General features: G+C 33.2%; 1 protein-coding gene and 1 pseudogene across 1 annotated transcript in view; both read left to right on the top strand.

Moving 5' to 3' along the window:
- The window catches only part of LOC145241367 (RYamide receptor-like), a 735,032-nt gene that overhangs the window by 293,167 nt on the left and 414,079 nt on the right, over positions 1 to 27,786 (top strand). The window lies entirely within an intron of this gene.
- LOC145241781 (U2 spliceosomal RNA) lies at positions 9,236 to 9,450 on the top strand (annotated as a pseudogene).

Here is a 27,786-nt window from a genome sequence, read left to right as displayed (position 1 = left end):
GTTTTGGGCCTTAGGAGTTGCCTCTTGGTCCTCCATCGGTTCTATATTACATAGAGAGTGCTACCGCCTCTCTGATAAAACAATTAGAGTATTATAAAGTTCTAATATGTTCATACCTTCACTATTAAATTTTTCTTGGTTCATTCTTTGGCGTTTTGGCAAAGATTTGGCAGTTTTTGATATTTATATTTATAATAGTTTGTGCATGAGGCAGCTTTTTCCCCTTGGGATCCCTGTTATATCGTGCTTTTGAGTCAGCACGTGAGGCAGCCTTCTTTTTTTCTGGTTCTTTGTTATAAAGAGCACGTGAGGCAGCTTTTTATCCCTCGGAATCCCTGTTATACCGTGCTTTTGAGTCAGCACGTGAGGCAGCCTTCTTTTTTCTGGTTCTTTGTTATAAAGAGCACGTGAGGCAGCCTTCTTTTTTTCTGGTTCTTTGTTATAAAGAGCACGTGAGGCAGCTTTTTTCTCCTCAGAATCCCTGTTATACCGTGCTTTTGAGTCAGCACGTGAGGCAGCCTTCTTTTTTCCTGGTTCTTTGTTATAAAGAGCACGTGAGGCAATTTTTTCCCCTCAGGATCCCTGTTATACCGTGTTTTTGAGTCAGCACGTGAGGCAGCCTTCTTTGCCTCAGGATTTGCATGATACTTAATTTTTATTATTTCAGCATTTTTCTGATAGTATTCTTTTTGCTCAGATAATACCTTGACTTTGTTTTTTTCATAGTCTATATTTCTCTGAGCTTTTTTACTACATGCTGACTTTGGCATTTTTTATTAAATGTAAACATATAACACTTATGTGTATCTTACTATAATATCACTTATCTTATAGCAAGACAACTCTCGTAGAATTGATATACTGCCCCGTCACCAATAGTTAAAGTGTGGAACGGTATATACACCAATAGTGTAGTTGTTATCTTTATATGAAGTCCTAATCAGTGACAGTGTGAGGTTACTTGGTTAATTTATTGTAGTTTATTTTAGAAAACTTACTTGTTTTTATTAGTAGATTGTGTATAGTAGCCACAATATCTAGTTATTTTTGTGGCTAGGGCTTGGATTTTGATTCTTTTTGGTCAGCTTCCAGTGAGTTCTTAGAAGATGACTTTCTTGCAGTTTCTTTTGCGGTTAATTTAACTTATTTCCTTTGGCGTTTGGTGAGTTCTTAGAAGAACTGGTCTGATCTACTTTTCTTAGCGAGCGAAGAGATTCAGCTGCATTTAACAATGGTTGCTATAGTGTATTTTTGCGCATGCGTGAGAATTTCAAGTTTCCTCCTTATTTTTCAATGGTTTTACAGTAGTCATGTGTCTTTCTGCCAAGAGCGACAGACGTCCGTGTTAGCCGTGGTCGTCTAGAGGTTAGGACCCCACGTTGTGACCGTGCTAACCTAGGTTCGAATCCTGGTCACAGCATTGACATGTTGTACATATTTTACAGTCCAAAATCTGAAGAATTATTTGTTTTTATAACATTGTTTTTTGATGTTGTACTTGCTGATAGGTTACTCTTATAACAATTTTGATCAACTGAGATAAAGATTTCGTGGTTTCATTAACGCTGGTGGGTTACTGTTTAAAGAAAAAACCTTAACGTTTACCTGAAATATTCAGCGTCCAAGAAATATAGGCCACTGGCAAACTGGAACGTCTGTGAGCATCCGGTGTATTATTTGGAGCTGTCCCTTTTGAGAGAAGTTCCGTGTTCGAAGTGGTCTGTCTACATTGGGTATATAGTGTTTAAAACTTGTTATTACACGTAATCTTATTTAATTATGGAGTAAGCTAAAAAACGATGGGTCACTGCACTTCTACGTGAAAAGTGCAGTCGATTGATGCTTGAACTGTTGTTAGAGACCGTTCGTACACCGAGATACATCGTCTCAAAAGAAAGAAGAAAGCAGAAGAAGAAAGAAGAAAGAAGAACAATTGGCCATTTTTGTACCCTTTTTTTCCTCTCTTTTGACATTTTAACCGACGTTCTGACACTCGCTGGATTCGTAAGACGCTTCTTTGTAAGAATATGTGTTTTTTGAAACTTATAAGTTGATTTTAGTTGAGATTTGGATAGTTTTGTTTTGTAGGCGTATATAGGTGTGTACGGGCCATCCCTATATAGAGAGTGCTACCGCCTCTCTGATATACATAGACATAATTATATATATACATACATATACATACATAATATATATACATACATTATATATATACATACATTATATACATGCATACATATACATACATTATATATATACATACATTATATATACATACATTATATATATACATTATATATATACATGCATTAAATATATATATACAATTATATATATACATACATTATATATATAAATACATTATATATACATACATTATACATATATCTATCTATATACATACATTATATATATATATCTATATACATACATTATATATATATCTATATACATACATTATATATACATTATATATATACATTATATATATACATACATTATATATATACATACATTATATATACATACATTATATATATACATTATATATACATACATTATATATACATACATTATATATACATACATTATATATATACATTATATATATACATTATATATATACATTATATATATACATTATATATATACATTATATATATACATAAATTATATATATACATACATTATATATATACATACATTATATATACATACATTATATATACATTATGTATATATATACATTATAAATATACATTATATATATACATTATATATATATGCATTATATATATACATTATATATATACATTATATATATACATTATATATATACATTATATATATATTATATATATACATTATATATATACATTATATATATACATTATATATATACATTATATATATACATTATATACATATATACATTATATATATACATTATATATCCATTATATATATCCATTATATACATTATATATATATTATATATACATTATATATATACATTATATATATACATTATATATATTATATATATACATTATATATATTATATATATATATTATATATATACATTATATATATTATATATATACATTATATATATACATTATATACATATTATATATATATACATTATATATATACATTATATATATATTATATATATATCCATTATATATATTCATTATATATATACATTATATATATATATATACATTATATATATATATTATATATATATGCATTATATACATATCCATTATATATATATACATTATATATATATATATAACATTATATATATTTACATTATATGTATATACATTATATATACATTATATATATACATTATGTATATATACATTATATATATACATTAAATATATATATACATTATGTATATATACATTATATATACATTATATATATACATTATATATATACATTATATATATACATTATATACATACATTATATATACATTATATATATACATTATATATATACATTATATATATACATTATATATACATAATGTATATATACATTATATATATACATTATATATATAATGTATATATACATTATATATATTATATATATACATTATATATATACATTATATATATATACATTATATATATACATTATATATATACATTATTTATATACATTATATATATATACATTATATATATATACATTATATATATACATTATATATATACATTATATATATACATTATATATATACATTATATATACATTATATATATACATTATATATATATTATATATATACATATATACATTATGTATATTATATATATACATTATATATATATACATTATATATATACATTATATATATATATATATATATATATATATATATATATATATATAATCCTGTGAGGGTTTATCAGGGATTATTGATACATAGATGAGGAAACTACTTTCGACTTGTTGTTTTATGCTTTCTGTTTGTCATATTTTATATCTGGTTACATGAAATGTTTATTTAAATATGTGATTGATTTTAGCCAACAGTAAAGATTTTGTCCGTTCGCTTATTTTTACGTGCCTTTCCAGATGTTAGAGAGATTCTAGTTTTGTTAATTCCGAAAAGTTTGTTTTCTTCCCTCTTGTTGTACACCAGATTGAATAAATAATGTCGACAAAAAAACTATCCAAATAACAATAATATTAGATTTAATTAGGATGAAAGTCGCTTGTGATATAATCGGATTAAACTGAATGAATATTGTAATAAAGTAACATGACAAGTCCTATTCATTAAATATGGATATCAATCTATCAATCTATCTTTTAATCCATCTCATATATATATATATATATATATATATATATATATATATATATATATATATATATATCACATCTATCTCTCTATATATCTATCTTTCAATTCATCAATCTTTCTATCCATCAAGAATAAATAATGAAGAAACATTATTTAATCGTATTTTGTAAGTCATGACCAGAAATGCTAGCATGACCTGTTGAAATTCCACAGCGGACTATTTCATATGTGATATATTGATTTTGACATTCTGTGGATGTTCAGCGTAAATGGAGACGTCCTGATATTATTGTAGCTCTTTTATTAAAACTGCAAAAGTATTTATCTAAGCTAGCAGTTACACCCGGCTTAGCCCGGTCGTAAAATACTCGTAGATATATTTTTTTTAATTCATGCAGATTTCGTATATATTATTATAGAGTTATTGTTCTATCGATTCTTATATATAAGGAGGTTGTCATTTCAAAAATAAAAATATACATCCATGTGACTTGGGTGAATCAGCTTGAATCGAAAATGAAATCAAAACCTATGAAGAACAAATATATATATATATATATATATATATATATATATATATATATATATATATATATATATATATATATATATATACTAGCAAAGTACCCGTCCTTGAGTGCGTTCAAAAACAGCCTACAGAAAATGGACTCTGATTTATTAAAGTATGATAAGTTATGAAAAGGAAGGGTTGTAAAGAGATAGCTTCGAATTTGGGGGTATCAAAACCAAAGTAAAATATGATGAAAGTAAAAATAAAATAGATAAGCCCCATAATTTATTATACCATACCTGTTCACACTGAAACACTTATCACAATATTATGTACATCTATATTAAAAAACCTTGTTAAACTTTGTGACATATTTCCATTCTATGGAGGTCAGGCGCGAACAAACACCCCATAATTTTATTATACCATATTTCTTCAAACTGAAACATAATTATCAAAGTATACTCACGCTGATAGATATGAAAAGTCTTTATTAAAGTTTTTGCCTATTTCCATTCTATGGAGGCCAGGCGCAAACGCAGACCCCACAATTTTATTATACCATTCTTCTTTAAGTTAAAACATACTTATCAAAGTATTCTTATGTACATCTATATCAAAAACACTTGTAAACGTCTTTTTTTAATTTTTAATTTTTTTATTTCCATACTTTGTGGACCAGGCGCGAACGCAGACCCCACAGTTTTAAGAACCACCGTTATGCCAGACCAAACCTTCCCATTCCTGTTTCTCGATACATCTTCTATCATTATATGTAATCAGTTTTTTAAAATAGTCAATCATATAGGAGCCTATTCGGGACCAGACACACACACACACACACACACACACACACACACACACACACACACCTAAATTTACAGCTCATTCTTTTCATAAATCAGAGTTCATTTTCTGTAGGCTGTTTAATATAGATATATAATATATAGAGAGAAATAGAGAGAGAGAGAGATAGACAGAGAGAAAATATATTAAAAAAAAGAGGAGATAGAAAAAGGAAAGTTAGACAGAAGAAAAGAAGCATGTTTTTCATTGAGATCAAATTAAGTTGAATTATGACAAGTGTGGGGTTAGGTATTTGAAATAAATTAAGCGCACCAGAAAGCAGACGTTATGTTGTATGATACCGTACCATAAAGAGTATGTTGTGTAACGCGTACCATAGTACCATACAGGACATATATGCAATGGTATACCAACATCATACCGCGATATGCGTGTAATTGTGTACCATATCACCATGTGTACGTTAATAATGACTGAGTAGAAGTTCTCAGGAATTTCGAGTGTCGCCTGCACTGAAGATTGAACCATTAAACCCTGGAAGAGTGTAATTTTTACAGCTTAATTTTTATCAAGTAATTTATTCACTGCGGATCCTTCCGGAGAATTTTAGGAACCTTGAACTTGATTGAGATTGTCGGACTGACTTCCTCATCTTGGTTGTTATAGTCACAACGTTTCGGCCGTTTTGCCCTCCGGCCTTCATCAGGTGTTTTGTATCGAACTGGGGAACCGTTTGTTAGAAGTCTCGAACCCAACCCTTTATTATTATAACGGGGGTACCGTGTTCGGACTCCAGCTAGGCTCTGGGACATAGTTGCTGATTCTCTGTTTTGAATGTTACTTTTCACTGCCTTCGTTCAGGATTGAACTCAGCACCTTTGGGTAACTGTAAATGAAAACACCTCATCTCAAAAAAAGAAAAAAATACAGACAAGAACCTTGAACTTATTTTGTTTTCTACATGTACAATCAACATTATATATTACTATTTATGACTAGATATTATTACTACATATATATATATATATATATATATAAAATATATTTTAGTCATCGACATACAGACCTGTTTCGTTGTATCACAACTCATCAGTGCCGCTAGACTAACACCTCTCCCAAGCCGAGGATCGAACCTAGAACCGTCGTGATGACAGTCGGCAGTCCTACCCCTTGACTACGGAATCGGTGGCCGAAATTAACCTGTCCGAACGATTATTTAAATAAACATCCGTCCGCTACTCGTAGAGGGCTCAAACGTTTGTTTGTAAACAAATCGCGAGCTTCGCATTATTTCAGCTAAATTAAGTAGCGAGTAAGATAATTTACGAGAGTGCTCTACCAAAGAGGGGAGTTTTAATTTTGATATATATATATATATATACATATATTTATATATTTTGGCAGTAACTCATTATTCAAGCACGTCTCATTGAACACGACAGAGTTATTCTCTTTTCTGATTTTTTTTAATATCTTTTCAATTCGCCGAGCGGTCTTTTTTTATTAGTTCAGCTGGCATGTTGTATATTATGGCGCCCAGTAGTTGTTGTTCAGCCATATTCTTCTCAAACGCTTTCTATCTGTATATCCGATCGTCGTCAGGAGCGATTGCTGTTGTTGTTTGTTTTTTTTCTTAGAGGCTTAGTGTATTTATACTTTTTTATTATTGGTTATAAAATTGCAGGATAAGTGGAGACGAATTATTTTATTTTAAATTTTGATTTTACACACACACACACACACACACACACACACACACACACACACACACATATATATATATATATATATATATATATATATATATATATATATATATATATCATTGTTAAATAATTTTCAGATTTCCGAAATCGTCTTATTGTAAGAATAACAATTTTCGCTTCAGCGTCTTCGCTGTCATTTAAAATTAATGGACGCCATTTGAGTAGACTTGAATCGTTCTGTCACTTTTATAAATTTGATTTACGAATCGTCTGTTTCATTTCTATTTTAGTCTTTTAAAGTTTTCGATAGAACAACTTTTACAGTTTTATAAAATATAATTTGATTTAATAACACGGATGTCCATCTAATCCGACAATGAGCAAGATTTGATAAAAATAAAATAATAATTCGTATCATTTGGATTCTTCGAACTTTCTTAATTTGTATCCTAGAAATTTTGCAAGAATCTGTGGTGCAGAATACTTGGAAAAATGAATTGTAACACTGATATTCTCCTGAAGGCTAAGGTAAGAATACTTGGAAAAATGAATTGTAACACTGATATTCTCCTGAAGGCTAAGGTAAGAATACTTGGAAAAATGAATTGTAACACTGATATTCTCCTGAAGGCTAAGGTAAGAATACTTGGAAAAATGAATTGTAACACTGATATTCTCCTGAAGGCTAAGGTAAGAATACTTGGAAAAATGAATTGTAGCACTGATATTCTCCTGAAGGCTAAGGTAAGAATACTTGGAAAAATGAATTGTAACACTGATATTCTCCTGAAGGCTAAGGTAAGAATACTTGGAAAAATGAATTGTAACACTGATATTCTCCTGAAGGCTAAGGTAAGAGTACTTGGAAAAATGAATTGTAATACTGATATTCTACTGGATGTTTAAGGTTCAATTCTTAGTGTGTGTGACCAAAAATACAATTATAATTTACTTAGGACCTCTATCCAGTTATGGCCGACTAAACAAGAGCATGCTATCCTCGTAAAGTAAATAAAGGGGTTCGTTCGAAATACTGTGAAAATTCCCGAGTTCGACAGAAAAATTACTGAGTTTTACAAGATACACCTAAAGAAGGTCAAAGGTTGCATCGACCGAAAAATTGTGAAAATGGCATTCAAGATCAGAACAGTAGTCTGAAGAATCCACATAGTACGAATAATACGGATATAATAAGTTTATTAAAAACACCCGCCATCCATTCCTTATTAATGCATCATTTGAAAATTTCTTGTCCCTTGTTGATGTATTCGCTATCTAAAAATGCATCCTTTGAACATTTCTCATCCACGGTTGATACAGTTTCCAGGGTCGTTTATACTTAATAGGATGTAAAATTTCTCCGATTTGCAAAGAAATCCAAAGTTCAAGATGGTCTCTCCGTAAATTTCCATTTGATAGTAACGGGAGTCCCTTCATATTTCAATAGCCATTGCCAAGTCGCTAATGTTGTGTTTGTTTTTATTCTGTTTAAAGATATCTTGTGGCATATCTATGTACGATTCAATTCTGTCGTTAGGTGGCCGGTTGACAGTTTCCTTGTATACTAGGGATTTAATGTTGCAATCCCCGCTTACGGAGCAGTTTTCTTTGATTCCGCGTAACCATCCGCGCTTTAATTTGTTCTTGGCTTAAAAGAGATTGTCTTTCGTATTTAATGTGCTAGAGTCCCTGATCTTGACTGCATTCTTATTTAATAATGTGTTTAGTATTTAATAATGTGTTTAACATTTAATAATAACATTCAATAATGTGTTTAATAAACATATAAAATTTATATTTAGTATTTATTAAATTTATATTTATTAATTTTATTTATCTCTATCTACCTCTATAATTATATAAACTATTCTTATATAATGTTCTTGGCCTTTTGGCTACGATCAAAGTGTAGTATCTGTTCTTCAGATGCGACACTTCCATTTCTCGTTCTCTTTCAGTGGAGGAGAAATCCTTCACGACTGAGACAATTTTTATTTTTGTACCTTTTCTCCACGTTAAAAAACGACCCTGGTGTCTAACTGTCCCGTGGAGAGGCATTGTAAATAGGTACAATCATATAAAAGTTATTTTTTGTGTGAGTTCTATTCCTCATGGCTTTTGCAAATTTCATACAAAGGTAATTTTTATGTCTAGTAGTGTTCTACAGTTTTGTACAGAAATTCACCTTCTAGAGAAGATCCTAATTTACCCTATATGTGCTTCAGGGTTGCACTTGCTAACACCACTGCATTTATATTTGCCCTCTATAGGCCCCACAACAGCAGAGTTACTATCTTTAAGAGCATATCTGAGAAAATAGACCACATACTATCTTCACATCCCTCGGCTAACATCCACATCTGTAGTGACTTCAACGTCCATAACGTGGAATGGCTGACCCATTCAAATAAGACAGATGATGAGGGGAGGTTTTGTCATGATTTTGCCATTGCTTATGACCTCACTCAGATTGTTATCGAACCCACCCGTGTGCCCGATACACCCGGTCAATATGCAAGCCTCTTAGACCTTTTTCTCTCAACTTCCCCTGAGCTATGTTCATGTTCCGTTCATTCTCCTCTAAGATCCTCCGACCATTCCGTAGTATCAGTTAAGATAAAAACGAAATGTAAGAAGCCCCCAGACGTACCCCTCCACCGTACTGTATACCGATACTCTATGGCTGACTGGGATAGCTTCCGTGCATTCATATATGATTTACTTCTGCACTCCATGTTTAAAAAGGAAGTGCCCCCTATAGTATCATATCTGACCGAATGGTTAATTGTAGGCATAGACCAATTCATACCATCTAAAAAATTCCAACAAAAACCTAACAGCCAGCCATGGTTCTCCCCAGAATGTGCTGCTGCTATCGCGCACAGAAATCACTTTTTCCATAGCTACCAACGTAATAGATGCACTGAGACTAATGCTGCTTTCAGGTCTGCCAGCAACCACTGTAAAAGAGTAATAAAAAATGCAAGAGAGCTATATGCCCAGTCTGTTAAATCCAAGGTAGCTGATCAGCGGCTTAGATCCCACCAGTTTTGGCAAATAACAAATAGGATCCTGAAAGAAGTGTGCGTTCTATCCCAACCATTATCAATGGATCAGAGGTCATCTCGTCAGCATCAGACAAGGCCAAACTATTTGCAAACAACTTTGCAGCTAATTCTACCCTATGCGACGAAGGTCATCAACTCCCCATATTTCCTCCTATAACACAGAACAAGCTAGGTAACATACAAATATCTGTGCATGGGGTCGCCAAGCTAATCAAGAACCTAGATTCCAGTAAAGCAACTGGCCCTGATGGCATCCCAATTATAGTGTTAAAAAATCTTCAACCAGAACTTGCTCCCATACTTACGAAACTATTTAAGCGCTGCCTTAAGGAGAAGTGCTTTCCGACTCCCTGGAAGACCCAATCAGTTTGCCCTGTATTTAAGAATTCAGGTGATAAGTTATCTCCCTCTCAGTACAGACCAATAAGTCTCCTGTGCGTTATGAGTAAGTTGCTATAATCCATATTAAATAGAGAAATAGGCAACCACCTCAGCAGGAATAACCTTCTTAGTGACACACAATATGGTTTCCGCTCTGCAAGATCTACCGCAGATGTGCTGACGGTTATATCCCACAGGATTAGTGAATCTCTTGACAAAGGCTTCCTTTCTAGGGCAATTGCCCTTGACATATCAAAGGCCTTCGACAAGGTATGGCATAAGGGTCTACTTCACAAGATTTCCAGCTACGGTATAACTGGAAATGTTTTCTCAATCATTAAATCATTTCTCTCCGATAGGCTCATAAGAGTAGTGGTAGATGGACAAAAATCGGAGGCCTGCAATATAAATGCTGGAGTCCCTCAGGGGTCAATCCTGGGGCCAACTCTCTTCCTGATCTACATCAATGACCTCCCTAAACACATACTTAAATCATTCGTTGACATCTATGCTGATGACACGACCATCTACGGCAACACATCAAAGGCTGTAAATGACAAAGTTCTCTCTGATTCTCTCTCCTCTGATCTCGAGCGCGTGGTTCAGTGGGGGAAGATGTGGCTGGTTACCTTTAACGCATCCAAAACCAAACTCCTATCCTTACATCATCAACGCTCTGATCCTCAGCTGGCATCAATTTTGATGGATGGCTCTCGTCTGGGTGAGGCCCCGTGTTTTGACAAGCTTCTGGATTTGACCTTTACTCCTGATCTGAAATGGAACACGTACATCAAGTCTGTTGCCAAGGTTGCTGGAAAGATGGTGGGATCCTTCTACCGTTCCAGAAGATATCTCACTACTGATGCAATTCTCTATCTATATAAAAGCCAAGTACGTCCAAGGATTGAATACTGTTGCCATATCTGGGCAGGAGCGGCCAAAAACAGCCTATCATGCCTTGACAGAGTACAAAATAGACTTTGTGGCTTAGTAGGGGATGCCTTTTTCTCTACCCTTCAACCTCTCTCCCACAGAAGAGACGTTGCGAGCCTATCCTTGTTTTATCGTTATTTTCATGGCAGGTGCTCGTCTGAACTCCAATCCCTGGTCCCCCCTCGCCAATCTTTCACGAAAAACACCCGTCTAGCTGAATCCACTGTGAGTGAAAAATTTCCCCCACTCTATATCTGTGCCTAAATCAAAACGCGGATTCCATGAACAAAGCTTCTTTCTTAGAACTGCCCGCCTGTGGAACTCTGTTCCGTCTGTCTGCTTCCCTCCGGACTACAACTTGGATGACTTAAAGTCCAATGTTAACAAATTCCTAATGAACCGCCCCCTTAAGTAAACACTTCATCAAATCTCCACACTAACGTAATGTACTTGCAATAACCCTTATCCGTGAGTGGCTTCCGGGCCTTGATAAGTGGTGATCACTGTGTAAAAAAAAAAAAAGTATCGAAAATCGGAAAGACCCGATCCTAAAAGTAGTCTTTTTAAAATAAAAAAGAAATTTATAGGGAAAGATTTCTTCTTCTTATAAAAACAAAACTATTGTAATCTGGAGATGTAGCTTAGTAGTAGAATATATATATTTTTTTACACGGTGGTCACCACTTATCAAGGCCCGGAAGCCACTCAGGGATAAGGGTTATTGCAAGTACAGTACGTTAGTGTGGAGATTTGATGAAGTGTTTACTTAAGGGGGCGGTTCATTGGGAACTTTTTAACGTTGGACTCGAACACATCCAAGTTGTAGTCCGGTGGGAAACAGGCAGACGGAACAGAGTTCCACAGGCGTGCAGTTCTAAGAAAGAAGCTTTGTTCATGGAATCCACGTTTTGATTTAGGCACAGCTAAAGAGTGGGGGAAACTTTTCACAGTGGATTCAGCTAGACGGGTGTTTTTCGTGAAAGATTGACGAGGGGAGACCAGAGATTGGAGTTCAGACGAGCACCTGCCATGGAAATAACGATAAAACAAAGGTAGGCTCGCAACGTCTCTTCTGTGGGAGAGAGGTTGAATAGAGATCGGATGGTCCCCCTCTGCCTAGGTTATGATGCACTTTACAATTGTATTTTATTTTTTATTATTAATGAGTTCAATTTACGATAAAAAATAGGTGCCATTTAAAATCGCCGCAAATCATTTCTTCGTTTACATATTTTAAAACTAAACATTAATCAGAAGTGACTTTTCCAGGGCATTCATCGTCAAACCCAAATATTAGCTGATATGATATTGTAAACAAACATAGACGGAATTTGATAAACGACATTATCATTATTATTTTTACTTTATGCGAATTAGTACACCGGCTGAATTATTCCTCGTATTGTAAAATATTTAACAAAGGACTGATTCTATAATAATACATACACAATCTGCATAAATTAAAATATGTTTAAGCGATCGGACAACAGCGAGCGCCCAGCTAGTAAACATAAATGTTTCGTATTTAATAATGTGTTTAGTATTTAATAATCTATTTATTATTTAATGATTTGTTTATTGGGGGAAAAATTACCTAATAATTATAAAAAAAAAAATGTGATTTGGTACAGAGATAAAAGTTTGCCAAGAAACAGACGATATTTATCTTCCTGATGTGGTCGTTAAATGTATACAGTTGGGTGGATAAATATGAGAGTTTGTCTTTGAATTCTCTTTTGCGAAGTATTTTATCGTAGTATCGTGCTGTTTGTTTAAGAGTTTCATGACTGAATGAAAAATCTAAGATCCTTCAATTAATGTTAATAAAAAACGTAGGAGATGTGATCACCATATTTTGATGTACTTGATATCCAGTTTGATTTATAGGATGGTTTATATATCTTAATTTTGGCACCCAAGACTGTGTAAGATATTTAACTTTATCAGAATTGCGTCGATACTGATTTGTCTGTTAAATCTAAGTATCTAAGGTATTGCCGTGATAGTTATATTAATGATATCTCTGTACAGTCGGAAAAAAGTTCATTCATCTCTGGAAAGAAGGATATTATCCTCATCTTCATAGTTGTTGCATCAGCACTTTTCACCCAACTCATCCTTTTGCCTTCTTCAGGAGATTAACATCGACAGGATAGGAATGATATGTCTTGTAACTTATCCCCAGTAATGTATGTACTGGCGCAGTGGACAGAGGCGTTGAGTCTGTACGGTTTCTTCTATGGTTGTCTGAAGATAGCGGTTTAAATCCTACCCAAGCAGGTCGGAGAATTAGTTGGCCAAAACGTAGTGAGACAACTATGGCAGATAGTAATTACTGGAGATAAGTTACTAGACGGCATTCGTATCCAGTCGCGATTAATCACCTGAAACGGGCCAGATGATAAGTCGGCCGAAATGTAGTGAAACAACAACTATGAAAATGAGGATAGCAATCCACAAAAGAATGAATACACAAATTATGAAACCTCATCTCAACGGATTCCAAAAGTAAAACATTAAAAAATACAAATATAATCGGGAAAATGCCCGGGAAATGTATTGTTTTAATGACTCAAGCTGGAATAGAGCGATTAAGTCGCAAAGTTTTTTATGGAGATAAATCGAAAGATTATCTTTGATCTATGGAAAATGCTTGGAAAAAAATGGCATGCATATACCAACAGTTTCAAAAACAAATGTATGCGAAGAACGCAGTTTGATAAACTCATCATAATCAAGTAGGTTCTGTATGTTCGATTTTCTTACCTAGCAGTTGTCTGTGGAAAGCAGTAGAGCTTACCCTGTTTGTATGCTTGTCTTAAAATAGAAAGGTAAGTTTGGATTGAGAAACATAAATAAAGAAACGGTTATTAATTGAGCGTAAGAAGAGATATGAGTGAATTATTCCTGCGTCTACAAGTCGAGATGAGTTCGCTTTTAATAGTCAGTGTGTTTGTGGTTTTGATTACAACATGGTTGTTTTCGAGTTTAATGAAAACAAGTTCTTGTTAAGCTGCTCCCTTATATAATCCAATTCTACTAATTCCCACCATTACTGATCATTACACTGTGGTCTTACTAACTACCCTAAACGCATGAATGTTTATCCTTGATTGACTTCAGAGCTTTTTGAGTGGCGACTTCTTTGTAAAAAAAGCATTTGCAATGATTTTATCCAGACACAAATTATAGTTTTCTCCGCCCTTAACTGTGTTGATTTTTTATCGATGCCTCCGTTCAGTCTCAAGAGACAATGGACACCCATGTAAGGGTAATTGCGCGTACAATTGTGAGGCAAGGATTACGCAATTCCTAACGACGGCTCTCCTGAATCGAAATGATTGAATCCACTAGCAAGAAGATGCCCGAGACCGACTGAGAACACTGCGCGGGACAATAAGCGGAGAGCACATACAGCACCTGGAATACCAAATGGTCACCCATTTTAGTACTGACCAGAGTCAACTTTTCTTAACTTCAGGGATCTGGCCGTAACCGGTATTTTAACGTAGTTATGCTGTGTGATTTTTCTTGTAACATTAAAGTTAATATCCGGGAACTTATATTTACTTTCCTTAAATTTCTAATGATCAAGCTGGGTTCCTCGCATACATTTGCTTTTACAACTGTCCGTATATGTGTAACATTTACTTTTCTAAGCATTTTTCATTGATCAAAGATAACTTTTCGCTTCATCTCCATTAAAGAATGTAGTACAGCACTATTGTAGAACAGGTTCCATTTAGAGACAATTGCAACCGTTGCATTTCAAATTTAATCGCACAGAGATAGTATTAATTTTTTTTTATAAATACTTGATTGGTTTGTTAAAAAATGTAATTCTTCTCTTCGTTATGTCTTTTTTTTCAGGACACAAACAATAGTAACACTAATAATACTCTTTTCTTTTGATATTTTCAGGTGAGTCAATACAATTAACATTCGGTTTTATTGGTGAGTAAATAATTCTTTTCATTTTTTTTTTAACAAACAAGTAAACATTCGTAACACAATGCTAATTAACTGGCATTTATATTCTTGCGACATTTTGTATAGATTAAAAAATTCCAAATGCTATGAGTTAGGGTTAGGGTTAAGGATAGGTTTATGGTTAATATTAGTTAGAATGGTAATCGGAATATGCTGACCCAATTTTAGGTAAAATCTTTAACCCTAATTAAAGTTATGAAGAAAAATCCAATACTTTTGCGTTAGCGCTATATATATATATATATATATATATATATATATATATATATATATATATATATATATAGTTTTTAAGTTTACTATAGATTTAAAAATTCCAAATGCGATGAGTGTTATGTGGAATTTTTTTTAAATCGACTAATTTTGTAAAAAAAAAAAAATGCTAAGATTGATAATGTGATATCGGTGAATTATTAATTAGTTGCTGTCAGAATATTAGGCTAGATATACGTCATATATTGTCTTGAGAGATAATACGACGTATGTAGAGATGATTGTATAATAGGAAACTCCATATATTATTTACCTGTACCGGCTGCTATCCTGTGAGTTTTATTATCTGATCTGGTCGGCGATTTATAGGACAATGTGTTATTTAGATCATGAAAATCTGTAAGTCATCGAACGTTATTCTGGCTCGTGTTGGTGGTAAGGCAAATTAAGCTATAAAAAGGCAAAACAGTTCTAATGCAACTGCTGATTTATGTAGATAATATACGACTTTTAGGGAAATATTTTTGTAAGAATTAACGCTAAAATGTTGTACAGTTTTTTTTTCTCGCTGAAAATGCTACGTACTGTCTAGCTTAACTAAGGGTTAGTTTTGAGAGTAGAGTGTTTGGTTTAAGCTCAAACCATCGGTTGTGCTTTCAGTTGTATCGTATGTTTATCAAAAATATCTGTTATTTTTGTTGAGCCTGGAATCCGCGGAATCCAAATGTCCAGTCAATTTTATAGTAACAGTCGTTCTATTATCCAAATTACATTCATTGGCTTCTTACAATTAAACAATTACCAATATGAAGAATATTGATTGCCCCCTTTACGCCGAGTCGATTCTTGCTTCTTTCACTTACAGGTGGTCGACCTAAAAGCTGCACTATTTTCAATATTTTAACCACCGAATGAGTCAATCTGTGTGACCGTCAAGAAAGCAAAGAACGGTCGACATGTTTGCAAGAAATGCCCTCAATATTACCCAATTTTTATTGTGACAATTTATTAAAAATTAGTTCATTAAGAGTGAATTTTTTTTATTCTTAAAACTACTCAACTCACCTTGAGTGTCGTTTTCCCAACGTTTCGATCGATATAATCACCGACCTTCAGATGTGTCTTGTCGTTTTCGGTAATCTTTCCATCGAACTCGGGAATCTGCACAAAATATCGAATGGAACCCTTTATTTAATTTACGGGGGTCGCACGCTCCCCTTCCGTCAGCCATAAGTGGTGATTCTGCATTTTATTAACCTTGCTGAAATTATAACATTTATATTTTACTACCCATTTTAAACAAATTAACATTTCCGTACAATCATCGAATCACTTAAGTTATTGTTTCCCGGGCAACACTAGGACACGGGTAGCTAGTTTCTTATTACCTATCCAAAAGATAATTTAGGTTTCCCTGTTTTATATTCTAATACTTCTAATCTCTTTTTAAACTGCCCACTTGTCTCTTTACTTTTCCTTTTCTATGCTTCCTCCTACTCAACAATGATAAAAATATTTGATGATCTTCGACCAACCCTGGCCCAAATTTTCGTTTTATTTTAAACTTTGGGCATTTGGTATATTCTTATTTTAATACCAGTGAGGAGGGTGCTTTGCCTGGGCGTAAAATATATTTTATTTTGTCATGATTTCATATATACTATTATAGAGTCGCTATTTTAAAAGTTAAAAAAAAAACAGTATTTGGGTGGCATTAGCTGAAATCGAAACAGTAGCACACAAATTTGATAACGTTACCACTGTACCAACGTAATGCGCATATGCACTGATTAAAAATTAAAAAAATAAACTAATATAAATGTACGAAATGTATAACGATTTTTAACAATTTTGACCCATTTTTGACTCCTTAAATACTATTTTAATAGACTAAAGACCCATAAAAGGCCTGTAAAAAATCTAATCATTTTAGGCGCCTGGCGCCGCTCTGCGACTTTTAGTTTCGGAGAAGATAGAGTTTAAAAGATGTAGACAGACGGATCGACAAATAGACAATCGGCAGACTTTTAGCCGTCTATATATTAGATTTTGTAAACTTCCCAAAGAAACTTAATGTCTGAAAGTGTTAGCTATTAACTTTTTATATTAACGGGAATTTTATCGTCACGTTCAACGAATTTTATTCCGTTGCACGAGACTAAGTGTTCTAAAGAAATTTAATCACATAAAAAAAAGAAAGGGCAAGGTAAACCGGTATAAATTTTATCAGAAAGAAAAATAGGAAAGGAAGGAAATGTATAGTTCGGCTGGGCTGCCAAATCAGTCCCTCTCGCGGTTCATAAAGAACACTTATAACAAATATACTTTTTACTTGCTTTTTTTCTTTTGGCATATCACAGTTCGCAAAACCACTCTGGTGCTTTAGTTCGAAGGTCGCAACACCGTTTTGGTGTAAAGCAGAGGCTGCAAAACTACTCTGTCGCAATTCCAAAGTAGCAACACCGCTCTGGCGTTTTCAAAAGCCTAACACCGCTCTGGTGTTTTCAAAAGCCTAACACCGCTCTGGTGCCTCCCTTTTCTTCTGCCAGTCTGTTGTGTTTTTTTCTTCTTCCTTTTATCGAATATCGCGAGACACAGCCAGAAGTAGTAGCACCAGATTCACCGAGAGAGTCAGAGAAAAGAAGGGGAGAAAGAGAGAAGAAAATATACCAATTAGAGGGGGGAAAGGAAGGGGAGGTAAATAAATAAAATATAAAAATAAAATTTCTACAATATTTCGGAATTTTTTAGATGATAGTTTGATAAGTTGTATTATTTCAAACATTCGGACTACTGCTCTCATCTTAATTACTATTCGCATAATGTTTCGTTCGGTGTAACCTTTGCCCTTCTTCGCGTTTATCTTGGCGAATTCAGGAATCTTTTTTATCGAACTCGGGAATACTTATGACTTCTACCGACGGAATATAAATGAAAAATACCTTATACAGCCTACTATCACAAACGCATTTGAGAAGTGTTTTTACCAGACAAGCCTAAAGAATCGGCATATAAAATCAATAGTAGATTCTCTTATATGTCAGGGGCGCGTTCAAAATGAATATTTCTGTTAAAACAATTGCACCATGATACTTGACTTTTTCATGTGAAACCTAAATTCAAGCCAGTATCAATGCATATCCCAAAAAGCCAGGCATATATAATCAACAGTAGGTTCTTTGCTATCACCGGGGCGCGTTCGAAATTAATATTTCTGTTTAGAGCACAATTAAACCATGATATTTGACTTTTGCATTTTAAACTTTAATACAAGACGCTACTTATAAAAAATATTTTTATAAAATCAACAGTACAATGTGAACTAGAATGTATTGTGGACTAAATCGCTGCGGAGAGGCAGGTGGGGTTTCCTTACGGTTCACCACAATGGGTCCCCAACTAGAGCATGCAATTAATCGATTTGATTGGAAAATGTGGGATTTCATCGATTTTATGACAATAAAAATATTGGAGTTTGGAACGTCTATTGATCCTCATTATATCCCAGGCAACATCGGGTCTCCCCGCTTGCATCAAATAGAAAGCAGATAAATGAATAGGGATTTTGAGCGGAGTTTAAACGAAATTCATCAATGTAATTACACGCGAGATTAAGAGACTAAACTAACCAGTAGTGTAGCCGCCGATGTGATCAGATATGTTTCATTCCGATTATTCTCTGAAGCTTGCTGTAATATTTGTATTTAACTTAAGCATTCATGTATGCTGGGTTATAAATGTAATCATGAACATTACATCTTTTCGTCCCTTCATGGGATTTTATAGAATAGAGCATTAATCCATAATATAACTATCTGGAATACTCATCTCAGAATTGATTCATAATATAATGTTGCAGTGAATCAAACTATTCTTTTGTGTTACTGTTAGCTATGATACGAGTAAACCCATTACATTATAAAATAGTTAGTTCAGTATAACAGAAAATGAAAGTTCAGCTGAGGTTAACTAGGTTAACCCTTAATAAACATTGATGGGCTCTGAGAATTAATAGAAAAGAATATGACGTCATATGACTCTAAGAGAGTGTGTGAGATAACAAGAGCCTGTTTGGAAACATGCAGAGCGTGGACATGGAAACGGATAGGTTGTCAAAATATGACTGTAGTGAATCCTTTTAGAAAGCATAAATAAGATATTTGATTAAAGAACATCAAATACTCGCTATGAAAGGATCGCGTTAAAGGCGTTTAAGGAAATCATGCAGCGACGAAAGTAAGAATACAATATGCCATGTTTATGTTTTTTTAAAAATAATTATAGTACGTTGGTCGCTTCGTCTTTTACACATTATAAAAACGTAACATAATTGTAAAGATATCGATCAGTTCATGCGTGAGTTTTCGTTTAGTTACAAATTGTTTGGCATACAGATCAATCACGTATATTTTCACATTGTGCGTATTTTATAAAGAAACTTCCTTTTCAGCCGTCTTTCTCACATTTAATATATGTTTCCTTTTGTGATATGTTATCTATAATATAAATCTCATCCGTCTGTTCAAATGTATGCATGTATGTTTGTTTATTTGTATGTCTCGCTAAAACTTTCGACAGATGCGACAGGTTTTCACGAGTTAGGTATCGTTTTGAAGCTCAACCCTACGGACGACAAATATCGAAATATTGGCTAAAACATTAATTCCTTCACTCTAAACTGGGCACTTTTCTACAAGGAGGGAGTCTCTCTTTTCGCTGATATTTTCCAAAGCCATCCCCTCTTTTAGAGTGACTAACCTTCATTTAAATATTTGTCACTTCCGGTTTGGCGATGGGTGCAACAGCAAAGACGTGACCTTTTTTTATCACGTTTCTTTTCCTCCTTCAGAATACGAGTTCGAGCCTGCCTGCCTTGCCCAATACACACTGCCTAACACTCGGGCAACACCAGGCACCCAGGCTAATATTTCATTAAACGAGTTTAGTAACTAGCGTCAAGGATACATGGTTGAAAAAATGCGTGTAATTACGAATGGACTACAATCTGGGGTTAGATTGAAGATCATTGACCCGGAAATTTGAGAAAAAGTGCAGTGTGAGATTTAGTTTGATTGGAATTTTCGATATTTCTATCCATGAAAGACCACAAATATCGACAGAGATGATCATATATTTTTTTTTACTGGAGTTAGTCAATCTAAATGTTAGACAAATCTCAACACCTTGTGAGATATTACGTTTAAAGAATCATTTTCAGTATTAAACTCCCATTACCCTTTTTAATATTATGTTAATAACACCATTGCTGTCAAATTTACTACATAGATCACAAATCAAAGAAAGAATATGAAACCCAAGGTAACAAATAAAGAAAATGTTATATCTCTTAAAAAAGTGGGTAAATATGTTCTTTCGCGTAAACAGCCTGATTATAAAACGATATTAATTTACGTAAGTAAAAATTCCACGAGACAAACTAACTACAGAACCAGAGAGACCAAGTCTGTTAAAAAATCATTTAGCGAAACTGGTTATCTCATAAAATAATAATCATGACATCCTCATACACTCCATCACTTGCGAGAGAGACACATTTCAACAATTATGACTACCGGCTTTTTATTAAAATCCCCTTGATTTATTTTTATTTTTTATTTTTAATCTGTACGGATTTTCTTGGCTGTTGTTGTTAGAGGCATATTTTCTTTTTTCTTGTTTTAATCTGAAACCCCTTAATAAACGCAGATGTGAAGGACACCGAACGCCTCTAAACAATTAAAGTTAATTAATTAACGAATGTCTCAAACAACCACAATTATGTTAATAATTAGTTAAAAACGTAAAAAAAATTGTATTCTCTAAAAAGTTATGCAACAATTGAAATTGTCTCAATTTTTAGAACTATATAAAAGTTGATTTTGTCTGTATGATTTCATTCTAGTTCGTATATATATATATATATATATATATATATATATATATATATATACATAAGTGAAAGTGTTTGCTTGTCTGTGTGTGTGTCTGTTTGTCTGTGTACATTTCCCGACACAATAACTCTGTCAATTTTCAGTCTACAGACTCGAAATTATATATACAGTGTACTGAGATTTAGGAAAATCGATGTGATCGCTTTTTGGGGCAGAAATTTGGCGATTAAGGGGTCAAAGTTCAACAGTTTTACCTTTGAGAACGCTACCAAACTCCTCCGACAATTTGTGGTATGAACAATTGAAATTTTAGATATAGATTTCTTGGACATGGATCTTATTTAGTAACTTGATTTGAGCCCAAAACAATAAATGTTAAGGGGTCATAATAGGGGACAAATTTAATTTGATCTCTGCGGTCTCTACCAAATTATTTAGACAATTTCTGGTCTAAACATATGAAATTTTACATAAAGGGTATTCAGAGATTGGGCAAGCTTTTTCATCAGTTTGGATCGAAAATTTGAGCTACCAATATATAAATGTATGTATGTGTGTTTACATGTCTGCTTAAAACTTTCGACAGACGTGACGGGTTTTCACAAGATCAGTATCGTTTTGAAGCCCGACCCTTCAGACGACAAATACCAAAAAATTGGCTAAAAACATTAATGTCTTCACCCTGAACCGGGCTCTTTTCTACAGGGAGGGGTCGCTTTTTCGCCGATATTTTTTAAAGTGATCCCCTCTTTTCGATTGTCTAGCCTTAATTTAAACCTACGTCACTTCCGGTTTGGCAGTGGTCGTAACAGCAAAGACGTCACGTTTTTCCCATTCTTTTCTTCCTTCGCGGTACGGGTTCGAGCCTGCCTTCCTACTACCACTTTTTTTTGGCTCAACACACACCTCCAAACATCCGAGTAACGCCGGGCACCCATGCTAGTATATATATATATATATATATATAAGTTAAAATTCTCTCTGTGTGTGCATACAGTTCCCTACCAAACTCCTCTGTCAGTTTTCAGTCTACAAATTCGAGATTTGACATAAGGAATATTAAGATTTGAGAAAATCTTTTTAATCGGTTTTCAGCCAGAAGGTTTGCTGTCAAGTCAAAGTTCAACGATTTTACCTTTGACAACTCTTCCAAACTCCTCCGACAATTTTGGGACTAAACACTTTAAATTTAGATGTAGGTTACTTGGACATGGGTCAAACTTTGGCTGTCAAGACGTGAAAATATATATATATATTCAAGGACATCTAATTGAACACAAGGGAGTTTTTTTTCTGATTTTGTTGGATAACTTTTCAATTCGCCGAGCGATTTTTATTTTATTTGGGCTGGCATGTTGTATATTATGGCGCCCAGTAGTTGTTGTTCGGCCATATTCTTCTCAAGCGCTTTCAATCGGTACACACGATCGTCGTCAGGAGCGATTGTTGTTGTCATTTTTTTTTATTAGGGTTTGACGTATTTATAATTAGTTCTATTTTTATAGGGTATAAAAGTGGGTGCAGGATGGGTAGCAGCGAAAGTCTAGCCGTTCTCAGGCAAAAGCAATTAGAGCAGAAAACATTCTGACATTTAGGGGTCTGAATAGTGAAGAGTGTGATTTTGTTGCTAAGCGGGTTTGTTAGAATATGTACATCGAGGGGACACAAGTACAATGAGTTCATCAGAGCACATTCCATTAAAATACTTGTAAAACAGACAGAGGAATGCAACATCGTGGCGTTGGGTTAGGGGTTGGAACCTGGTTTATAAAGTGGGACCTATTAGATTGGAGACCCTTTTTTAAACCTCATCCAATAGGGAGAGACTAGTGGTAACTGCACCAGACCAGATGTGGCAACAATACTCCATGCATTGGCGAATGGTGGCCTTGTAGAGGTACAGGACACTCAGGTGTGAACAGTTTTCTAGCACGATAGGGGAAGACTACCTTCCTTGCAACAGTCTTTGCAATGTCCTCACTGTATTTTTCCAGTTCATATTTCCTGTGAGTTTTTTAGTTGAGGAGTTTGAAGGAAGAATTCTAAGGTAGAAAGTTAGTTGTCATGGATATCGGTGATTGGAGAGGCTTCTTGTAATAAAGGAGATGAGTTTAGTCTTCCTGGGATTAAATGTTACCATCACTTTCTGTCCCGATTCCACTACGAGGTCATTTACTAAGGATTCAGCTATTGTCTTGGATTTTTATCCATCCGTTCTTCCCTAAAATAAATATTTCATGTCAACTTTATAAAAAAAATACCTCATGGGATATAATGAAAAAAAAACTCATCTAAATATTTCAAACAATAATTCCTCTAAAACGTGCTCTTTAATTCATTCTAACATTAACTTTGAATCTATTTAATTTATGTTTAAAAGCATTTCATTGTTTATTTTAACCATACTAATCAAATTGATCCATAAGACATGAAATTTTTATTTGATTTTTGTTGATCGCCTACGATTTAATCTTAATTTCCTTAGTTTAAATAATATTTATATTTGTATATAGAGTTCAGATTTGAAACAGTATTTTCATTGATCTGTCACGCTTAAGTTTGAAATATCATCTTCATTATTTAAGCGCATATTCAAAATAGATGGTATCATAAAAATAAAGATACGTATAATAATTATAGGTATATATATATATATATATATATATATATATATATATATATATATATATAGGTGTGTGTGTGTGTATGCCTCATAATATGTTTCCATTACGCCATTTCGAAGTTGGAAATTTCTTAATTCAAAATGGCGTAATGGAAACATAAGGTATTTACAGCTTCTCTTCTAATTTTTGGATTTTAATCATGTCAAAGCGCACTTGATTTCCTGTTAGTGGATTAATTATTGCTGTTTCGTCTAGACAGGTAAAGGCAAAATAGATTCACTGATTGATATAATAAGTAAGTGATTGATTTTGTGCTACGAAACAGATACTGTCAAAAATTGTAAATGTCAAATGAATTAAAGGAATAAACCTTAAAGTGGTCAACATCATGAAATTTGGAATATAGACTTTTGTCATTCATTCACTATATTGCTCTGTAATTACATTGAGTTTCTTAAATAAGGATTGCTGTACATTATAAGGATGAAAAGTATATCTTCACAGAAATATATATGTATAAATATATATATATATTTATTTATATATATATGTGTGTATATATAAATTTATATATATATATTTATATATTATATTTATTTATATATGTATATATAGATTTATATATGTATTATTTATATATATATTTATATTTATTTATATATGTATTATTTATATATATATTTATATTCATTTATATATGTATATATAAATTTATATATATATTTATTTATATATATTTATATTTATTTATATATGCATATATATTTATATATATATATATATTATATATATCGGTCGTTAAAAATCAATCTACTTGCTACTAATTTTATTAACTTCCATAAGCATCGCCATCTTTTTATGACCAACCATTAAATGAAAAATGTAAATAAATATAACACAAGCGACAATGAAAATGAGCCATAGAAAAGATCCGTTTTTATTTTTTTGTTCCTCGTTCTTTGTTTTTTCTGATGCAGTTATTATGTTGTTTTTATCTTTGTTGTTTGTTTTCGTAAAGAGTTTTTTGCCTTTCCATCTATTTTTTTGTTGTTTTTACTCATATTTTTAATCTAAAAAGAAAACTATGGACCCTTTCATGATCGATATGACCTGATCTCCTCTAACACCATTAATAAACAAATAATTGGTTAATAGTTTAATAGTAAACGATACGAATTGTAACATCTGTTTTCCAACTTTGAACCTAGTTCGTTCAGGAGAAACAATTCCAGTAAACTTACCTTAAGCTTAGCTCTAACCTCCTGAAAACTCTATCTAAATATCTATAAAAGTGAGAACGTGTATGTGAGGATAACTCCCAACCTATATACTCAAAAGATTTTTTTATCTACACATTGAATAAGATGTTCAAGCGTGTGGAAAAAAATTGTAATCGGATTTTATTCGGATAAGCGATCCGGAAAGGAGTCAAATTAAGAAAAATTGGTACTTGGGGGTTCATCGGATTTATATCTGTTTGTCAACTGTTTCAAGACTGCGCATGCGCGAATTTTACAGTTCTAGTTTTAAAACGATACTGCCCTGCATTCCCGGCGTTGCCTGGGTGTTTGGAGGTGTGTGTTAACCAAAAAAAAAAAAAAAGGCTAGTAGGAGGCAGGCAGGCTCGAACCCGCCGTACCACGAAGGATGACAAGAACGTGAAAAAAAAACGGGACGTCTTTGTCATCACCAAACCGGTAGTGGCAAAGGTTTAAATTAAGGATAGTAAATCGTAAAGAGGGGATGACTTTTGAAAGTATCGGCGAAAAAAGCAACCCCCTCCTTGTAGCAAAGTGCCCAGTTGAGAGAGACGGAATTAATGTCTTTAGACAATTCTTCGATAGTTGTCGTTCGAAGGGTCGAGCTTCAAAATAATACCCATCTCGTGAAAATCTGTTGCCTGTACTTAAAGTTTTAGGCATACATACATACATACATACATTTAAAGAGACAGGTGAGATTTATATCATACATGCTTTAATGGCTGATAAGGTAAGCTCGTTAAGAATAAAACGTTCTCATTGGTAGTGTCCATCGATTGATTGGATTTTATAAAATAATATAATAATTAAAGACACATAAAACACATCATACATAGTTTTACAGAAAAAAACATTTAAAATAATTTTTTTAGAGGAATATTACTTCCACAATTGATTTTTCCAAGTACTCTAACCAATGCGCCACGGGCCCTTGCGTCTGAAATTTTGAGCAAATTCTCGTGTTCGACAAACAGAAAGAGCGTGAAGGAAATTAAACACTTCATTCCTCTTAGTAAGAAAGAGAAACGTTTCAGATTTATAAAGACAACGGGATACAGACCTGAAGAGATAGTATGTCATGAAGAGCAAATTACTAACTTCGTTCCCTTCGGAAAGAGAGAAAGAGAAAGAGATAAAAGAAGGGAAAGAAAAAAGGAAAGAGAAAGTAAGAGAAAAAGAGAGAGGGGGATTATTTTAGATTTATAACAGCCACAGGGGACAGATCTTAACGTATTGTGAACGGTAGAGGACATAACCGATGACTAATCCTATTCCACTCAAATATGTGACTGAGTTGATTAAATCATAACGAGACTTAATCTGTTTGATATAACATTAGAATCAAATCTTTCATCCAATCAACTTATTTCTATTTCAGTGTGAGTGTACACTGGAGCCTCTAATTATAAAATTGCTATAAGTAAGCGAATTATCAAAAAGTGTTCAAGATCAATAATTCTGTTATCGGCAAATTCCTCCAATTTCATTAAGTCTATAAAATCCACACAGCCATCTCTTCTATTATTTCTCGTTGCAAGTCAAGCTAATATTCCGCTTCCAGTTCTAATAGCTAAAATAAAAGCTATTTTTTAGTGGCGACAATTGGTCGCAAACATAGTCTAGACAATAAAATTCGATTTGGTGCGATCACGTTTTATCTGAGTTTTAAACCTATAAAACTTATTTTGAAAATCAATAGTTTATCTTTAGCATCCAATGGTCAGCTACGGCTGTTATTAATTATAGCTGCCGAATAGCGAATTACGACCGATTTTTACTTATTTGACGATACTCTGATGGATAACAGATCGAGTAAGTCAAAATCGGTTCTTTCCAATTACTTCGAATTTTGATAACGATTTAGCTAGTAAATTTTCCAAGACGAAGTCTTCCCGAATATCTGCAATTTAACATTTATAGATGACAATTCATTACACATTAATACAATGACGTTAATGAGTTATTCCAAAAATAAAGCCTCTTGCTTTTTTTTTACATAGACGTCACCACTTATCAAGGCCGATAGGCCACTCAAGGATAAGGGTTACAGAGTGCAGAGTAGT

This window comes from Euprymna scolopes, chromosome 20, assembly GCF_053919585.1.
Source record: "Euprymna scolopes isolate OS-2025 chromosome 20, ASM5391958v1, whole genome shotgun sequence".
NCBI classification, from domain to species: Eukaryota; Metazoa; Mollusca; class Cephalopoda; order Sepiida; family Sepiolidae; genus Euprymna; species Euprymna scolopes.
Note: the sequence above shows the minus strand (reverse complement) of the source record. Positions and strands in the feature narration are given on the sequence as shown.